The following is a 20346-nucleotide window of genomic DNA, read 5'->3' as shown; positions in this document are numbered from 1 at the left end:
TCTTTGTGACGATGATCACTGGAAACCACTGAGATCTGCTGCTGAAGTCTGTGGAGAAACATCTTTGATTCAAACTAACTTCTTTAACAAACACACTTTGGTGATGATCATCATTTTATTGATGCCACAAACACAAGATGAGAACAACAAACACTGCTCTGATTACTGAATGTGGTGTTTTAACAGAAGAAACTAAATGACAGATAAACTCTGGACTAAAACATGACAGTCTAATGAACAGAACTGAATAATGATTAATAGATCTGTGTTAATTCTGACCCTGGATCAGCAGACTGCTGTTCATCTTTGAAGCCAATAGGTAGACCCATAGACCGGTCACTCTTCATGGACACAGATGTGATTCCAGAAGGATCTGGTCTTTGCTGAGGGATCCTGTTAAAATATAAAAGAGATTAATACACATTCTGAATTAATCCTTTCTGGACTTTGTAATTGAAATCTTCAGACCTTAAATTCAAATTCCTGTCTCCATCAGAGAAATGTATTTTTTCTTTTCTTACTCTGGATCAGCTGACTTCTGTCCATGTTTGAAGTCAACAGGTTGACTCTTAGACTGGTCTCTCTCCATGGACACAGCTGGATACAGGAGAGTCTTATTTCTGCTGTTAGATCTTCCTACAAACACAAGACTTAACATTTTAACAGTGACATGTTCCTTCTAATCAGTTCAGAGTGAAACAGTAATCACATGGAGTCTTATGTAGAATCTAATACAAAGAATGAATTCTGGAACAGCTGAGACATTTCCAGATTTCTCTGGTAGGATTCTCACCTGTTGAACTCACTTCAGGTTGACTTTCAGACACTTTCCACCTTCATGTGTTGAGAAGAAGCTGCTCATTCTCTCTCATCAGTCCTGGATTTGATCCGAGGACGTCGTCACAGCCTCATAACTTCAGAGTCTGTAAACACATCAGAGTGTCTAACAATCACATGATGCATTTAAATAGTCACAGAACACTGAATGTTAAAACAAGAAGGTCAGACTGAGAGTATTCAAACAAAGAGTCATACTGTGGACGATGTCATGTAGATGCAAAACCAAAAATCAATACAAACTTGACATAATAATAATACATTTTATTTTTATAGCACCTTTCAGGTACCCAAGGTCACCTAACAGAGAATAAAAACATATTAAAACAACAAACAGTGGACAGGGACAGTAGTGCTATGCAAGAAGCAGGGTCCAGTTATAGAGAGTAAGACAATTTGAACACATGAGTTTTGAGTTGTGATTTGAATAGTGAGATGGAGTCTGACTGTCGTATGTGAGGGGGGAGGGAGTTCCAGAGTCCAGGTGCTGAGCAACTTAAGGCGTGTACACCCATGGTGCTGAGGTACAAGAAAAGAATTTACATGGAAAAACATTTCAGTGAGTCCAAAACCACAATTTAGAAATAGAATAACAGCCTGAGAGCTGATCAATAATCTGGTTTATCTTAATGTTAAATCAATAATGATCAGTTTTGATCATATGATCAATGATCAGACAGGCGCTAAAATGGAGCTAAAAAAAAAGGGCAAATTAAATTAAATGAAAATGAAAGCATGTCTTTTTGAGTAAACCCTCAAAATAAAGTTAGAAACGTGTAAATAAAGATAGTGTAGCCTATTTAAATGACTTTAAATTCTTTTAGTGCAGAATTGCTTCTCATGAACAGGTGTTGTGGTATCGTTCTAGTCCATAGATTGTAAAAAAAAATGGACGAGACGTCTCCGAAGGCTATACTACACGAACTTGTGTTTTTGTTTGGAACACTTTCTGGGGAAAGCCTGGTCTGATTAGGAGAGACGGGCTCCATCCCACTTTGGTGGGTTCAGCTCTCATTCCTAGGAATCTGGAGAAGAACCAGGTTTATTTAGTGCTGATGTTACGGGTCCCAGGGTAAGTGACCACAATAACAAATATTTTTTTTTTCTTTGGTTCGATGTCGTCTGGAAAACACAGTAACAGAGTCAGAAACTGAAGACATGAATATGCAGAGAATTTTGTTCCTCTATTATTCAATCAAATAGAATAGATTTGAAACCAAAAACGAGATTTGAGAGCAAAACAGATTAAGTGGCAATCAAAAATATTTTTTTTGAGATCGAAACAGAACAGGTTGCAATCAAAAAAAAAAATACGAGAGAACATATTTCTTCAACTTCAATCAAAGCTAATGGTTGTAAGTAAAAACATACGACCATTTTGCTTATAAATCAGTCCTCTCTGCTTTCAAGTTAAAAACCTTTGCTTGCAAATCAGTCCTCTTTGATTGCAAGTTCTAAAGTTTTGTTTGCGAATTCAACTGCACTTATGGGCAGGGCCTACGCTGGTGGATAAGAGAAGAGTTTCTATTGGTTGGTTTGACCTGGCTCCAGCGCCAGCTACGTCTTCCGCATTACACCCACTTCTCTCTTGTGCTGTGCTTCTTGGAGGTAAGCCTGTGGCTCTTGAAATGTTTCCCATAAGTAATGATACAGCCTGCCGTACATTCACAACAACAGCAACAACAACAACACAAGTAATGAATTATAATGCCCTGCTGCTGCAAGCACACTAATTAGCAGCAACATGGTTGTCTCTGCTAGTCACGGCCTCAGCAGAGTATAGCCTAATGAGTGACTGAATTACAGGGAGGCGTATACAACGTAGGGCTGTGATTTAAACATTTTTTGTTGCATGGTACTCGCGGTGCCAAAACGTTACGGTTCCTACACAACAGTACTACCGTGGATTACTAAACTACTGCTGAACACGGTGCCAGTTTCCACTGTGTAGCGGGCTGCCGCTACTCCTCCTGGCTCCCGTTCTCACTACAGCTGTTCTAATGTCAACAAAAACATGTGGCGAATAATTTAACAAATTCACGTATTCACGAGTAATCCACGGTAGTACTGTTGTGTAGGAACCGTGACGTTTTGGCACTGCGAGTACCATGCAACACTAAATGGACTTTCTCACAGGGAGGCCACAAACCGTGCGGGTTGGCAGCAACACCTCTAAGACCATAACGCTGAGCACAGGAGCTCCACAAGGGTGTGTGCTCAGCCCGCTGCTCTTCACCCTGCTAACCCACGACTGTGTTCCAACCTACAGCACCAACCACATCATCAAGTTTGCGGATGACACAACTGTGGTGGGCCTCATCACCAACAACGATGAAGCCAACTACAGAAGAGAGGTGAGCCTACTGGTGCAGAGGTGTAAAGACAACAATCTCATCTTCATTGTGGAGAAAACGAAAGAGATTGTTGTCAACTTCAGGAGAGATCACCCCCAGCATCCCCCGCTGATCATCGAAGGTGCTGCTGTGGAGAGGGTGAGCAGCACCAAGTTCCTGGGGGTGCACATTGCAGAAGACCTTTCCTGGACTAATAACACAACATCACTGGCCAAGAGGGCTCAGAAATGCCTCTACTTTCTCCGGAAACGACGAAGAGCACAAGTTCCGCCCTCCATCATGTGTTCTTTCTACCGGGGCACCATTGAGAGTGTCCTCACTGGCTGCATCACTGTGTGGTACGGAGGCTGCACTGCCTCCTACCGAAAGACCCTGCAACGCATAGTGAACACAGCCAGCAAGATCATCGGTGCCCCCCTGTCCTCCCTCACAGACATTTTCCATACCCGCCTCACTCGCAGAGCCACCAGCATTGCCAGTGACCTCCTACCTCCTACATCCCCTCTTCAGTCTCCTGCCATCAGGAAAAAGGTACCAGAGCCTCCGGGCCCGCTCCACCAGACTGCTGAACAGCTTCCTCCACCAGACTGTCAGGGTGTTGAACTCTGCCCATCTCCCCCTCTCCCCCCGCCTCATGCCCCCTGCCGGACCATAACCCACCCATCACACAGGGACTCTACCTCACCTGCCTTCTGACAGCAATGTGCACCTTACTGCACCTTTGCACATTTAAAAATCCAAGCTGTAACTATACATTGCACTGTTGTACATAGAAATTTCTATTTTCTATTTATCCACTATATTTATATTATATACAGAATGTTTACATAGCAAGTGTTTCACTGCCAACTTCCCCCACTTTAGGTCTATTTAGGTTTTTATTTTATTTATTATTATGTGAGAAAGAGAGAAACCTTTTTTTCAGTTTTTCTGTATGTTGCAAACGTATTGAGAAATTGACAATAAAGAAAATCTTGAATCTTGAAAATCTTGAATTTTAAATCACAGCCCTACGTTGTATACGCCTCCCTGTAATTCAGGCACTCATTAGGCTATACTCTGCTCAGGCCGTGACTAGCAGAGACAACCATGTTGCTGCTAATCAGTGTGCTTGCAGCAGCAGGGCAGAGTATATCCTAATGAGTGAGTGAATTACAGGGAGGTGTATACAACGTAGACAACAGGGCATTATAATTTGAGTTGTTGTTGTGAATGTACGGCAGACTGTAGCCAATGATATATAGCGCAATGCATTACTTATGGGAAATGTTTCAAGAGCCACAGGCTTACCTCCAAGCAGCACAGCACAAGGGAGAAGTGGGTGTAATTCGGAAGACGTAGCTGGCGCTGGAGCCAGGTCAAACCAACCAATAGAAACTCTTCTCTCATCCACCAGCGTAGGCCCTGCCCATCAAGTGCAGTTGAATTCGCAAGCAAAACTTTAGAACTTGCAATCAAAGAGGACTGATTTGCAAGCAAAGGTTTTTAACTCGAAAGCAGAGAGGACTGATTTATGAGCAAAATGGTCGTATGTTTTTACTTACAAACATTAGCTTTGATTGAAGTTGAAGAAATATGTTCTCTCATATTTTTTTTTCAATTGCAACCTGTTCTGTTTCGATCTCAAAAAAAAATATTTTTGATTGCCACTTACTCTTTTTTGCTCTCAAATCTCTTTTTTGGTTTCAAATCTATTCTATCTGGTTGAATAATAAAGGAACAAAATTTTCTCCATACATGAACCACCCGCTTCTCTTCCTGATTTCCGTCTTTTTATTTCATTTGTAAAAACATGAGATGCAGCAATGAACTCATTCCCTAGTGTAACCATGTTCAATATCCATCTTTAGTTTTGACTAAATATCTCAGTATATTCGTCTGTCTTCATCTTCACCAAAATAAACTGAACTTTACAAAAAAAAAAATCAATCTCTTTGTTCAGAGTGATCTTCTATAACAGGGTTTTCAAAGTGTGGGATAGTGCGCCTCCCCTAAGAGAACTCAAACGCTTACATAGTGGGCTGAAACACTGAAATATGTTTATGCATCCTCCATATGCTCCACCAGTGGGGAGTTGATTTTGGCGAGGAAGAGGAGGACTTCCTCGCGCACATCACACAAGCGGGTGAGGACCTTGCCCCGCAACAGCCTCGGAGTGCAGGAGCAGCTGATGGAAGTGAGCCCCCATCTCACTGCAGAGAATAGAGAAGAGACGGGCATTCATGGTGCGTGATTTAATTAGGTTTACAATTTTTACTGCCTCATCCAGGACCGTGCTCATCCTCTTGGTTGCCAAGGCCTGGCGATGGATAATACAGTGTGACCAAACGGCGGCGGCCGCAACTGCTTGCACCTGTTTTACTAGACCGCTGTGGTGGCCTGTCATTGCCCTCGCACCATCAGTACATATTCCACAACAGCGGCTCCAGTCAATATGATTTTCCTGAATCAAGTCATTCAAAGCCTTGAAGATTTCTGCTGCTGTGGTGCGCCCCAGCAGAGGATAGCAAAACAGAAACTCCTCCTGGACACTGAGCTCTTTAATAAAGCGCACATACACCATTAGCTGTGCACAGTTAGCCACATCGGTGGACTCGTCCAGCTGAATGGAGAAGAAAGGGCTCTCATGGATAGCGTCCAGGACCTGCTCCTTCACATCAGCTACCATGTCGGAGATGCGGCGCTGGATGGTGTTGTCAGACATCGGGATGGCATCCAGCTTGGCAGCAGCAGCTTCACCCATCATTACCGAACACATATCTTTGGCAGCAGGGAGGAGCACTGTCTCACCAATGTTGTGGGGTTTCTGCACTTTCACAATGCATAACACTACGTGGTATGATGCCTCGGTTGCCTTGGTATTTACAGTAGCAAATGTCTGGATGGCTTTCTTCTGTGACCGCAATTCATTAAGTTTCCTATCAAAAAACTCCCGCAGCTTGGGTGTTCAACTGTGGTGCTTAGTTTCAATATGACGCTGGAGTTTACATGGTCAATATTGTCGTTAGCTAGCACCTCTTTGCAAATAACACACTGTGGCAGCGGAGCATCGTCAGGCCCAATGCATGAAAAAACAAACTTTAAATAATCAGGGTCATACTTCCTCCGTTTTCTGCTCGCTTCAGTGTCCACTCTCACTTTCACCTTAGATACTAAAAACTGATCCATTTTGCCCCGCTGCAGTTAGCTAACCAGATGATACACTTTTTTATATTGGGAGGCGCGCCTCACACTTTGAAAACCGCTGGTGCAATCAGATCAAAAGTTCAGATCACGTTTCAGCATTTACCTTTAACTCTAAACATACTGCGCAGTTAGTGACAATACATCACTCATAACCATACTACAGCTTTAAGATGGTTCCAATTGGGGATGGGTGATATGGACTATAACGATAAAAATGACGATAAATAAACACCAATCCAGTCTAATCTTTTTGACTATAATGCATCGGCAAGTTTTATCTGAGTTGTTGTTTTTTTTACCGGACTCTTTGGACGAAGTCAACGCTGCTTCTGCATCCTTGCACATTTTCTGTCTTTCTTCATATTCTGGTTTGTGCGTGTGTTTGAGGTGGTGGAACAAATTAGTGGTGTTACTGTCCTTTTTATGCACTATTTGTTAGCAAACCTTGCATGTTGTAATTTGCTGCTCCACGTCAGACTTTTTAACCCCTTCATCCCTAGTGCGAATTCGCGACGCACTGTTTCCGCTCAGACTGCAACCGAAATAACGCATGTAATACTCCAATGTCAGTTTGTGCACATTCAAAAAATTCCTAGTTACTAGTACTAGTTTCTCGTAGGACCGGCCGGAGTGGTAAGCAAAAATACAAATATTTAATTTCTTTATATGACTGAAAAATTAATTCAGGCGTTAAGGGGTTAAAACCAAACCAGATAATGGAGGTGGAGCCTCGTTTAGAAATGAGCTCCTCACTGCCCGGCGTATCTGCTCCGCCTTCCGCCATTGTCAATTTGTCAATAGTTGGGCTGCCAGTGTGTCGCGCACATATATATGTCATCAAAGGGAATTTATCGTTTTTATCGCGGGGTGACATATTATTACCGTGGGGAATGTTTTTGACAATATATCGTAAACAATGAAATATCGCACATCCCTAGTTCCAATACTTTAAATGTCTTTTAACAACAAAAACATAAAACATACTACATGTAGTGAATTCTCCTTAACTCATACACTGAAAAAAGTCTAACATTGCTGTTGTTCATTTAATGTGTATTTTCGTGCTCTAATAGCCTAAAATTATTAGTTTTTTCATTTAAACTAAACGTTCTAATTTATTTATGGTTGAAACTATTTTTTTTATTTGGATACAATATAAATTGCCAGCGGGACACTGAACTGAATTTATTAATTGGATCAAAGCGTTTTTATTAGCTTAAGCATGATTTGCACATGCGCATTGAGATCCCGCTCTCTGACCTGTTTACATCCAAATAAAGAAATTAAAAAAAAAAAAAAAAAAAACGTCCGTCACTGAACAATCAGTCGCGACGGTTCACTCCAACAGACCCTCGATCCAGGCTGCGACACAGAAGAACACAACGAGCAACATTGATACTGGTAAGGTAAAAACATTAAACTTTATCTACCGTTAACGTTTGTTTCCAAGTATACCTGACTGGCCTCGACTCTGGCCGTAATTTCAGCGCTCCCGCTTGATATCTTATGAATGCTAATGTTAAGCTAGCGCTAACGTTAGCATTCTTCATTCATACTATAAAGTTAACTTACGTTAGCCGTCCTCTGGTCGTGGGTGGGTTATGTTATCACAGTTCGCTAACTAAGAAATTCAAGCAATCATTTGTAAATGTAATGTTATTTTGTGACTATGTTTGTGACTTAAAATGCGTTTGCTCTGCTTAGTGTTTTTAATTGTTAACAGTGGCGCAAAGAGCCTAGCAAATGTTTATTTGCTGACATTACTGTCTTAAAGTGCTCTGTGTTAAAGCTATTGAAGATAGTATCAACCATGACATGCTAGCTTGTCAGGAAGGGGGTTAACGTGCCAAAGTTTTTTGTTTTTGTTGTTGTTGTTGCGTTTTTGACACTTGACATGTGGTAACATTAGTTAATCCCCAGGTTCAAGCTGCAAACTTGACTGATGGTTATTCTGCTGTCAATAGCATAAGGGCATCTGTGATCTTTTATTCACCCTCCTAATTATCTTGTGTTCAGTATTTATCAGCCATAATATTACAAGGCCCAGCGAGTTCTTGCTGGTAATGTTCATTTGCTACACTGTTAACAGAATTTACATGTGGTAGAAAAGTACCAAAATGCCAGCTTCCCTAAAATCATAAAATAAAGTGTATCTGTTTATGTTAAAAGTTGGGTAATTTGTGCATCATGTTAGTACCTAACACACTTGATGGCTAACTTAAAAACTAAATAATGTATTCTCTTTCAACTTAAGGGAAGCAGCCACCAATCGGTCGTGTTTCTGCTGTGCAACCATGTGCATTTGGAAGCTCCTGCCAGTGATTATTGTTTGTGGTAAGTTCTATTTACAATGTCATAAGGATATTATGATCTAACATGAAATCTGGAGATTTCTGAAACAATAACATGTCTTTTTTTTCTTCTTTTTTTTAATGCAGGGAAATGAGGTTGAAGAGCTGGAGCAAACCATGGCGATCTGTATCACTGTGAAAGAGGATCCTCTCCATCCACCCAAAGACATTAAGATTGTCATAGAAGGAACAGAGGTCCTAAACAAGTTGCCCTCAGTTGCGACAGCTTTTGTGTTTAGTTGATAGTAAGGCTTACACTTGAATAAGAAAATGTATGTTCTGGTAAATTTGCCATGGGTACTGCATGATGTCTTAGGAGTTGTGCTACTATTGCAGCTCGATGATTTGTCTTCTGATGACATCAATAGACTTGTTTCTGGTGTTCAGCTGAAGCAGACTGTTTATCTTCATACATTTGAAACACATGTTCAGTGTTGTCAATTTATGGAACAATAAATATGAATGTGTTCTTAAGAAAAGTGTTCTGAGTAGTCATTGATCAAAATGTATTAAAAGCATTTTTTTAAAATTTGATTTACTATACATTTCAAATAATGAGAACCATTACTTTTTTATTTGAGACAACCTAAAATAGTTATGCTCCAACCTAAAATAGTTTGCTCCAACTTAAAGCTCCAACCTAAAATAATTAGTTTGCTCCAACCTAAAATAGTTTGCTCCAACCTAAAATAATTAGTTTGCTCCAACCTAAATGGTTGCATGGAGTTAAACTTTTCAGGTTAAACTAGACTTAGACTTAGATAAACTTTATTGATCCACTAGGAAAATTGCTTGGTTACAGTAGCTTAGTTGTCCATAAAAACACACTCTTAAGAACCTCAGATAAAAGAAAAGATTAAATTAAATAAAATAGAAATAAAAAATAAGTAGAATAAAATCAAGTAACATAAAATAGAAATAGTATAAGCCAAAATGTACAAATTATCATATTAGCATATGAACAAATGTACAAGAAATGGTAGAATATAAATTATATATATAAATTATATATACAGGGTAAGGTATAAGGTGCAGTAGTGTCCATTGACATTAATAACATGGAGTTATCTGTCACAGAAAGGTGAGTTGTTGTACAGCTGGACAGAGAATGGTATGAAAGTAGTCCTGTAGCGTTCAGTGTGGGAGCGGAGCTGGATCAGCCTGTTGGAGAATGAGCTCCGCTGCCCCTCTATTGTCTGGTGTAGTGGATGTGACGGATTGTCCATGATGGAGAGCAGTTTGTCCAGTGTCCTCCTGTCCCTCACTGAGACAAACGTCTCCAACTTACTGCCAATCACATGACCAGCCTTTCGGATCAATTTGTCGATCCTACTAACGTCCTTTTTGCTGGTGCTGCTCCATCAACAAACCACAGCAAAGTACAGGGCGCTCGCAACAACAGACTGGTAGAAAATCTCCAGCAACTTGCTGCATACGTTAAAAGACCTACGCTTCCTCAGGAAGTAGAGCCTACTCAGTCCCTTCTTGTACACAGCATCACTGTTGTCCCTCCAGTCCAGCCTGCTGTTCATGTGGACTCCCAGGTACTTATAATGGTCCACTACTTCCACCTCCAGACCCTGGATGGTGATGGGCTCCACTGATGTCCTCTTCTTCCTGAAGTCAATGACCAGCTCCTTGGTCTTGTCCACATTCAGGAGTATGTGGTTTGTCTGGGACCACTCCACAAAGTCTGCAATCAGTGTCCTGTACTCCACCTCCCGTCCATCTCTAATACACCCAACCACTGCAGACTCATCAGAGAACTTCTGCAGGTGGCAGGGCCCAGAGCTGTACTGGAAATCAGAGGTGTAGAGAGTGAACAGAAATGGGGACACGACAGTCCCCTGTGGTGCCCCCACATTACTGACAACAGTATCAGACAGGGAGCCCCCAGCCGCACAAACTGGGGCCTGTCAGACAAGTAATCAGTAATCCAGGAAACAATGGAAGAGCTGACACCCATCCTGAGCAGCTTCTCACTCATCAGAAAGGGCTGAATGGTGTTAAAAGCACTGGAGAAATCAAAGAACTAGGGCCGGGACTTTAACGCGTTAATTAAGATTAATTAATTACACAAAAATAACGCGTTAAAATTTTTTTACGCATTTTAATCACACTTATTTTTGCACCGCGGAACGTTTCTCACTGGATGAGTTTCGGCGGACCGATTATACTGGAGCACCAACTAGCGTTCATTACTTCAGACAACAACAAACCACAGTGAACATGAACGAAGAAGCTGATGCTGTGTTTTTTTTTTAGCTATTACCCGCTTAATATAATACTAAATAATATATATATGGGAGTATTTGACCGCTATTCGCGGAGAATTTAGTAACGTCAATGATTCTGATAAGCTCAAGGCCGGTCGCGTTCGCCTCGCGGCCGCTCAATTTGTTATCCGCTGCGTAAATCCTTCGGCCGGCCGACCGGGAAACTCCGCCCACTCCGCCCCTGGCCCCATTTCTGATACAGCGGCGGCAGAAAATTAAACCATGGCTGGCCGCCACTCCAAAATCAACAAAGAGGAAACACTGTGATGAGACCGCTTTGGTTAGCCCCGTGGATGGGAAATTTTGTTATAAATTCATATGAAAAAAATTACTTCTCACTGTTCTCAGGTCAAATATTTATATGCGATTAATTTCGATTAATTAATTACAAAGCCTCTAATTAATTAGATTAATTTTTTTAATCGAGTCCCGGCCCTACGAAGAACATGATCCTCACAGAGCCCTTCCCACCATCCAGGTGAGAGTGAGCACGGTGCAGCAGGTAGATGACAGCATCATCCACACCAACATGAGGCTGATACGCAAATTGAAGAGGGTCCAAGACAGGAGTCACCAGGGGTCTCAGCTGAGCCAGGACGAGTCTCTCCAGGACCTTCGTGACATGTGACGTCAGTGCAACCGGTCTGAAGTCGTTGGGGCCAGATGGGGTGGGCTTCTTGGGCACCGGCACTACACAGGATGTTTTCCATAGCACCGGTATCCTTTCCAGCTTCAGACTCAGGTTGAAGATGAAGTGCAGGATGCCAGACAACTGTGAAGCGCAAGTCCTCAGGACCCGGGGGTTGACACGATCGGGGCCGGCTGTCTTGCCTTGTTTGACTCTCTCCAGCTGTCTTCTCACCTGGCCAGGCGTCACAGTCATAGGGCTGGTCTTCTCAGTGGGGGTGGGAGTAGGGGGGAGAGTAGAGGTGATAAGCAGGAAGGGATCAGTGGTGAGTTGTTGATTGGCCGTCTGGGGGGGTGTAAAGACTGGAGTGGTGGGGGGTGGAGGGCCAGCAGTAGCCTGGTCGTCACCATCCTACGTTTCCGCCCGAAATTTGATTTCGGTCCGCCACGCAGTCTGGCCAAACTGCCCTTCTAAGGCTCGCGTTTGATCGGGCCAATCAGCGAACAGTTGAGTGATGACGCGAAACTCGCATGCCGAGTTGCTTCTGTAGTCCAGCGAAGCTTGTAGTTCATAGCATAGCAACAATGGCGACGGAGGAAGAGACGCTAGAAGCCATCCGCGAAGTTGTCTCAACTCTCGAGAGCATCACGGAATTAAAACCAGAACAAGAGGCTTGTCTTGTCAGTTTTATAAATGGCAAGGACGTCGTAGCTCTCCTTCCAACTGGCTTTGGGAAAAGTTTGATTTATTTAACTGGAAGCGTAAGTGGTAAGCGTAAGAGCCTGAACTCCGGCGCACAATATACGTGCGCTGATACCAAACGTTGCTGATTGGTTAAGGGAACTCCAATGATTTTAAACCTCAAAATAAGCATCCGCCCATCACGGAGACGGATTTCTATTACATTGGGCCAGACTAACGTGCAGACCGAAATCAAATTTCGGGCGGAAACGTAGGATGGTGACGACCAGGCTAGGCCAGCAGGGGGTCCAGTGGTGAATCTATTGAAGAAGACATTAAGCTCGTTGGCTCTGTCTGGGCCACCATCCTGTTGTTTGGCTTTGATGTTGAAGCCAGTGATCAGCTTCATGCCCCTCCACACGTCCCGGGTGTTGTTCTGCTGGAGCTTGGCCTCCAACTTCCTCCTGTAGGCGTCCTTACACTCCTTCAGCTGGACCTTGAGTTGCCACTGTATCCTCTTCAACTCGTCCTTATCTCCAGATCTGAAGGCCTACTTCTTCTTGTTCATCAGATCCTTCAGCTGGCTGGTGATCCAGGGCTTGTTGTTTGGATAACAGCGGACAGTCCTTGTAGGGATTACTGTATCCTCACAGAAGTTTATATAGTCCGTGATGCAGTCTGTCATGCTGTCAATGTCATTCCCATGGGGCTGGCAGAGCACGTCCCAGTTGGTGGTATCAAAGCAGTCCTGCAGAGCGTCGCTAGCCTCCTCACTCCACCTCCTAACTGTCCTCGTGGAGACAGGCTGTCTCTTCGCTGCAGGGACATACTCAGGTGTTAACAACACCAAGTTGTGATCAGACCGTCCCAGTGGGGGCAAGGCAGTGGCACTGTATGCATCCTTTGAATTAGCATACAGTAGGTCCAGAGTTCTATTTTCCCGGGTCGCACAATGAACAAACTGGTGGAAAGTGGGTAAAACAGTGTCCAAGGTGATGTGGTTAAAATCCCCAGAAATGACAACGAGGGCATCCGGGTGTTTGGACTGTTGCCTGGCAACAGTGGCGTGGATGGTGTCACTCGCTGCTGCCTTGTCCGCTGAGGGAGGGATGTAAACTCCCACAAAGATGACAGACGTGAATTCCCTCGGTAAATAATATGGACGCATTCCCACAGCTAAAAGTTCAATGTCCGGCGTAGAGACACGCTCCTTCACAGTCAAATGAGCGGGGTTGCACCATCTCTCATTCACAAAAAACAGCAATCCCGCCACCGTTCTTCTTACCGCTCAGATTAAGATTAGATTAAGATTAAGATTAAGGTCTCTCGGCCAAGTATACTTGTGTATACAAGGAATTTGGTCTCTGCATTTATCCCATCCGTGAATTAGTGAACACACAAAGCACACAGTGAGGTGAAGCACACACTAACCCGGAGCAGTGAGCTGCCATGCTACAGCGGCGCTCAGGGAGCAGTGAGGGGTTAGGTGCCTTGCTCAAGGGCACTTCCTTTCTACCGGTCGGGGGTTCGAACCGGCAACCCTCCGGTCACAAACCCAAAGCGCTAACCAGTAGGCCACAGCTGCCCCAGGACCGTCTCTCTATCCGCCCGTAGAGTCTTGAAGCCGGGTATAGACGCACTGTGGTCCGGGAAGTTCGCGTGCAGCCAGGTCTCCGTAAAACACAAAATACTGCTCACGGCGTACTCCTTCTGGGTCCTAACAAGCGCACACAGTTCGTCCATCTTATTAACCAGAGACCTCACGTTCCCCATAAGGATAGATGGTACCGCTGGTTTGAATTTCCCTCTCCGCTCTTTCACTTTCGCTCCAGCACGGCATCTCCGGCGCTTCTTCCTAAGTTCCTTGGGAATCTCAGGCCTCGCTCCGGACAGCGCAGTGGGTATGGACAGCGCTAGCAGTTGCTCTCGTGTGTATACAAAAGGACGGCCACTCAGCTGAGCGCTACAGCTCAGCACTGAAAGTCCAGAAAAAAACGAAAAAAAGCAGCTTAAAAAGACAAAAACGGCCAAAAAACATGGTGATAGTTTTTTGGCATAGGATTCAAGAATAAGTTAGAAAAAAAAGATTGAAGGAACACACAAAAATTGTAGGAATCACTTTCAGGCGCTCGACGACCATCTCCTAAATAAAATTATTTGCTTTGAGTTAATGTCAGATATTTCGTGTGATTGATTACCTCAATTTTTTTACGTTGATCCAAGGTTTTTATTTTTTCAGTGTGACCTCAGCATTTTACATAACATAACTAAGTCAGACTTCAGCTTATGAAGTGCACAGTGCATCATTATCCTCTTCAGAGGCTTCAAAAACAAGTGGTTCCTCCTGTTCGATCAATTGCCTTTGACAGAAAATGCCTGGTTTGAATCCTGTGAAGTATGTGGAGCATGCCTTCTATGTTTGTGTGTTGCAAAAGTCCCATAAAAATTTGTTTGGTGATCGCACCCTGCAAAGACACACTTTACAGTCACATTATTTCTTCAGATGATGACTAATGTGTTCAAAAAATTATTTTCACTAGGGAATCCAGGTCTTTGACACAATAGGCAGGTGAACAAGAGAGTTACTTGTGGTGAGTTAGGTGAGTCGACTTCTGGATGTTGTCTTGATAAGTGACAGTGAAGGGTACTCCAGTTTTTAAAAGAGCATGGGCAGTCTGTATGTATACAAGGCAAGGCGTGGTTGTGTCCAAAAGTCCCATGATGCAGTCTGTAAAAAAATAGAAAAGGATAGGATAGGTTAGGAATGCCAATTTAATTTTTTTTTCCTGACCAATAACAACCCTCAATAACTGACTGCCACTGCAGGCCTGGGTTAACAATTCTAGTGTATGCTGCAGCTGCAGTGGCAGCCCTCGCTTGTTCGTTGGAGGCCATTACCTTCTAATAACCCTCACCACAGACTGCGCTGATGGACACGATATCTTTATCTACTATTTAAGAGAGTTAGTTTAACTGATAGTATCAATGGTTACAAAATTCTCCACCAGCAACTCAATTCCTCATGTAAATGACAAAATACTGTTTTACACAAAAGCATGTATTACAAAAACCCTAACACATTTACCTCAGTTACATCTACTTAGGAGCTTACCTACGGTAGGAATCGCTCGTCCTTGCCCTCCTCCTCCAGTACATTGGATGGTCCTCTGAAGAGCAACACAAATGACAGAATACTTTATGAAAATATCAGGAGAGGGAATATTATTGCAAGGTAAAAGAAAATCTCTTGACTTGAACAAATGGTTTCAAAATGTATTGTATGTATGTAAAGTTCAGACAAATATATCAATAGATTACAGTTAGGCCTATGCAATTGATTTGCAACCAACAAATACAGAGAATGATTTTAATTGTGAACTGAATCATGTACTATACATGCAGTGTATAACGGTCATTCATTTGTTTAGAACAATGTTAACACTTGGGACAGACTGGTGTGTAATGGCTGCCAGACAGCTCATTTGCTGTATATATAGGGTGCATGCTTGCTATGGTGCTGCTGCTGCCACTCCTATCTTTCTACACTGAATTTGACAACAACTGTTGCTGGTATGATATAAAACTGAGTATCAAAAGATCACGTTCACTTCCTATATTTTCCTATACTTCCTATACTGTGAACCGCATGCGACAAGCGGGTTAAGGCGAGACTCCGTATCTCTATAGGAGCTGGACAGTGTGGCTACAACTACACCGAAATGAAAAGACGTCCCGCCATGGGGCCCCGCCGTCCAGACTGTCTCTGAGCCCTTGAAGACAGCTTAGGACCCCCATAACAAACATTATGGGTTACCAACGATGTGAAAATAATCTCTTTCCATTTCAAAAATTATATTTCATGTAGTCTGACAAATAAAACCTAAACTTGGCGCAGGAATCAGCTACAGCGGGCTAGAAAGCCAGCGGTTAACTTTTAACCGACACTAGACGAGCCATACTAGCAGTGTTAAGCTAGCAGTGTTAAGCTAGCAGCTGGGATTCGGACAGAGGCAGTACATTTAAGACAAGTGGTTTGAGACTGAATAATTCACATTCATCGCAACTACCTTATAGCTGATCTCAATAGCTTAAACAGCTCTACTTTTAACTTTTGTTACTCAGACACTGCAGCGACAAAAAACATGGCCGATTTGAACGAAATGTCCGACACGTTAACGAACAAGCGATCGACATTTGATATTTTTTTTAAAAATCCGCAAACTAAGTGGATACAGCATTTAGCGATATATAGATATACATATCTATCTTACGTTAGTTGTTTGGGAATAATGTTAGATGTGCGGTGAGGGAATTCGCTTCATGGCACCCAAAAAAAGCCGCAACCGAGCGACGCTTTTGCATTAAATAGCGCAATACAATCGTGGTCACTCGGCTAAAATCTAACTTTAAACAATGGAAATAGTTACTTACATGTATTGCGTGCAGTTTGCATCCGTCAGAGCCACATATCCGAACAAACGGCGTTGGTCAGTCACAGGTGCGAGCCGGTGCGGGCAGAGACAGACCTGTTCTTCTGTTTCTCCATGTGGGCGTGTCATGACGTTTTGCTTTCGGTATGAGCCATTAAACAGCGTTTTATAAAATTAATTTATTGCGAACTTCAATAAAATCAATTTAATGATAGATAACAATACGTTCCCAAAACATTCACACTCTCTACTTAAATGCAACTTATATAAACACAAAAAGAAAAGGAAATCAATTTATTGTAAGAAATATACTTTTTAAAATGAATTTATATGGACAATACCACGGAAGGACTTTTTACAGTGTGTCATCTAAATTCAGGTTGATTTCGGTGGTGAACGTGCTCACCTGTAACTCCACAAAATCAGAAATAACTCCTTCAATACAGAATTCACATTTAATAAACAGTAACAGCTATTCTAAATATGTCAGAGTACTTTACCAAATGAAATAAACATGTCAAATGGAGAGAAGTTTAGCCATGGGCGTGGTAGCGGGGGAAAGGGCGACCTGACTACCCAGGGCCCGAGTAGGGAGTGGGCCCATGAAAATCCTGATTTTGTTTTTTTGTTTTTGTTTTTTTTGAATGAATTGGGCCCTCCAATTGGTGTCATACTGTATTTCAAATATAGTGATAACATCAACTGAGAGAATGACCTTTGTGTCCCAGCCCTCCCAACATATTATTCTGGGGGCCCCCTCTTGGAGATGCAAAACTGTTTAGTCCGCCCATAGACAGCGGCCGGCGACAAGTACGTCAGTGAGTGCAGATTGAATGACCTGGAGGCTAGCTGTCATCATGCCACCCAAAAAACACAAATCGGGGTATCAGAAAAAGAAAGAGCGGAAAGAAAAAGAAATAGGGCAGAATGAGGGGAAGCAACTGTTAACTGCTTTCTTTCCGAAAGGTGAACCGAGGTTACTTGTTGTAACTGCATCCAATTAACGTTAACGTTGTCATAGTCCAGAGTCAGTAAATTACATCCTTACATCTCATGTAAGGCTTTAGCAATGATTTATTTCTTTTTCTGCAAGCTGAGGAACACTTTTATTGATAAATTAGATTTATTGATATATTTATTTGATTTGATTCTCTGTGTACTGTTGTTGGCTCCTGTTCAAGAATACATGTTTTTAAAGTAGGCCAAATGCATCAATTCACGTGGTGAATGAAAGAACCAGTTATCAATATAATCTGATCTGATTTTAGTTTAAAACTCGATTTATGCTTGTTTATTTATAAATAAATGCCCCAATTTATTATTTTTTTTTATTATTGCTCACGCACTGGAATGGATAGGGGCCCAATGACATTAAGAGTGTACAGGGCCCAGAATTTGGTGCTACGCCCCTGTGTTTAGCATCCAAAGTTAATCACGCTGTACTTGTCCCCCTGGCCATCAGGCTGTACAACAGCTCTCAGTGATGGCAGGAGACACAATAGACAATGGACATACTTTTTTGCACCTACTTACAGGACACTCTGTCATTACCATGTCTGTCTACCTCTGCTACATCTGGTGACTGTGATTTTCATTCATTTTTTCCCATTTGTAGCTCTCATATTTAAAAAAACAAAAACAAAAAACAAAAACCTACTTCTACTGGTCACTTTATATTTCTAACAGGTCACTTTATATTTTTAACATAGTTTATAGTTGCATAAACATTTTATTTCTAGTCACTTTATATTTTTTATATAGCTTTTGTATTGTATGTTCAATGTATGTTACTGCTACTGGATGCTTGAATTTCCCTCGGGATTAATAAAGTATCTATCTATCTATCTATCTACCTATCTCAATCACATCACACACTCGTTAACAGGAAGCTGTCGCCATTTTCCTAAAGTTCGCTATTTGCGATTCTAAACACGGATGATTAAAGTCGGTTTTACGGATTTCAAAACCCGGAATCAGACTAATCAGTTCTTCCACGTCACTTAAAGCTCTAGGAGGAAGTAATCTGGTTGTATTTCACCGAGTACTGACCTGGAAAACACAGTAACAGAGTCTGAAACTGAAGACATGAACCACCAGCTTCTCTTTGTGGTTTCCGTCTGAAGGAAGAGGGAGGAGTCACTCACATGAAGCCCCAGACCATTACTTCCGCTTTTTATTTTACTCCTAACTCAGCGCTTGTCCACGCAGTTTTAATGTGAAATTTATCACTTTGTACTCCGGATTCTAGCCTGTTGTAGCAGAGTGGTTGGTACCACAAGAATAAATAAAATACGATTTTTAATATAATTATTAATATGATTTTTTATAACAAGAATGTGTAATTAATTGCTTGAAACATGAGTAAACAATACATGTCCATACATTTTCTTCTTCTCCCTTTTTTTTTTCAGTGTGCCACACTGAACACAATGATCCATGGACCAGAGAGACCTGGACCAGTTGTCACCACAAGTCTACTTCCTGGTTTATTGTTTTGGTTTTTGACTTGTTACACTCTTAGTTTTTTAATCAGTCTGACTCTTGATGAGTCGGTTGGGTTTAAATGAACAGAAACTAATAGTCAGGAGAGCAGCGTTAGAGAGGAAACCAGTCTGATCTCATTTGATTAAAGTCATTTACAAACACCACATGTTGGAAGTTTGTCCGCATCGTTTTTAAATGACATTAAATGTTTAAACCAGGTTAACTTGATCAACTTGAAATGGTTTCTAACCTGAGGCCACGTTTCCTCCGTGTTTCGGTTAAAGATGAAGAAAGATGATGATGATCCAGTTAATCATTTACAGATGTTGGACTCTCACCTGCTGAACTCACCTCAGGTTGATTTACTGACTCTTTCTACCTTCGTGTGTGGAGTAAAACTAGACTTATTATAAATCATTTACGCCATGCCTCTTCCTGAATATTGTCATCATGCTCGGTGCGCGTTTAGTGCAGGAAGAGACGGTGAAGAGGAAGCGGAAAGAGCGCTAGACTATACAAAAAAAAAAAAACTTGACACCCTCTTTTCTATTGGTGGAAAAATGCATGCCATCAACCAATCAGAAAATTATATGGCAATTGTTGCTAAGGAAGAGGGAAAAGTTGTGAGTGATGCGACATACAGTCTGAGGAGTGACGATAGTGAAAGAGAGAAGAGTTTTGAGATTTGAGAGATTTGTTATCTTTAGACATTACTTATTGTGACTCCTGATAGTCACAATAGGAGGAGCGACGCCTTTAGTGGATCAGTAGTTTTCCATGTGAAGCCGAGGCCGACTCTAACTGGATTCTACAAGGTGAATTATTAGAGTGTGGTGCATCCTATCTTTTGAGCAAGGCTGCAGCAAAGTGGTAAACAACCCTGTATCTGGTATGATAGAAGAAGAAGACTTCTTTCTGTTTTTGACCTCACATAACTCTTTAATATCCAACAAATCCCCCTGTTGGTGTGCCTTAAGGGCACGTCACCCCTTAACATGTCCTGCCATATAAAATCCATGTTGTGTGTGCAACAGTCTGGAAAAGCAACTAACACTGTCTATGTGTATATAAATATATGTATGTAAGTCAAAGCTTAAGCAGAAAAGCAAGCAGCAGAGC

At 42.1% G+C, this 20346-nt stretch overlaps 1 protein-coding gene and 1 long non-coding RNA gene across 2 annotated transcripts in view; both read right to left on the bottom strand.

Moving 5' to 3' along the window:
- The window catches only part of LOC311498921 (uncharacterized protein), a 225241-nt gene that overhangs the window by 188209 nt on the left and 16686 nt on the right, over positions 1-20346 (bottom strand). The window lies entirely within an intron of this gene.
- On the bottom strand, positions 280-19677 carry LOC311498947. Its single transcript, XR_014699437.1, has 4 exons — positions 19478-19677; positions 794-923; positions 522-636; positions 280-393 (listed from the first exon to the last, which is right to left on the bottom strand). It is a non-coding gene; the product is annotated as an uncharacterized lncRNA (long non-coding RNA).

This window comes from Chelon labrosus (assembly GCF_963514085.1).
Source record: "Chelon labrosus genome assembly, chromosome: 14".
NCBI classification, from domain to species: Eukaryota; Metazoa; Chordata; class Actinopteri; order Mugiliformes; family Mugilidae; genus Chelon; species Chelon labrosus.
Note: the sequence above shows the minus strand (reverse complement) of the source record. Positions and strands in the feature narration are given on the sequence as shown.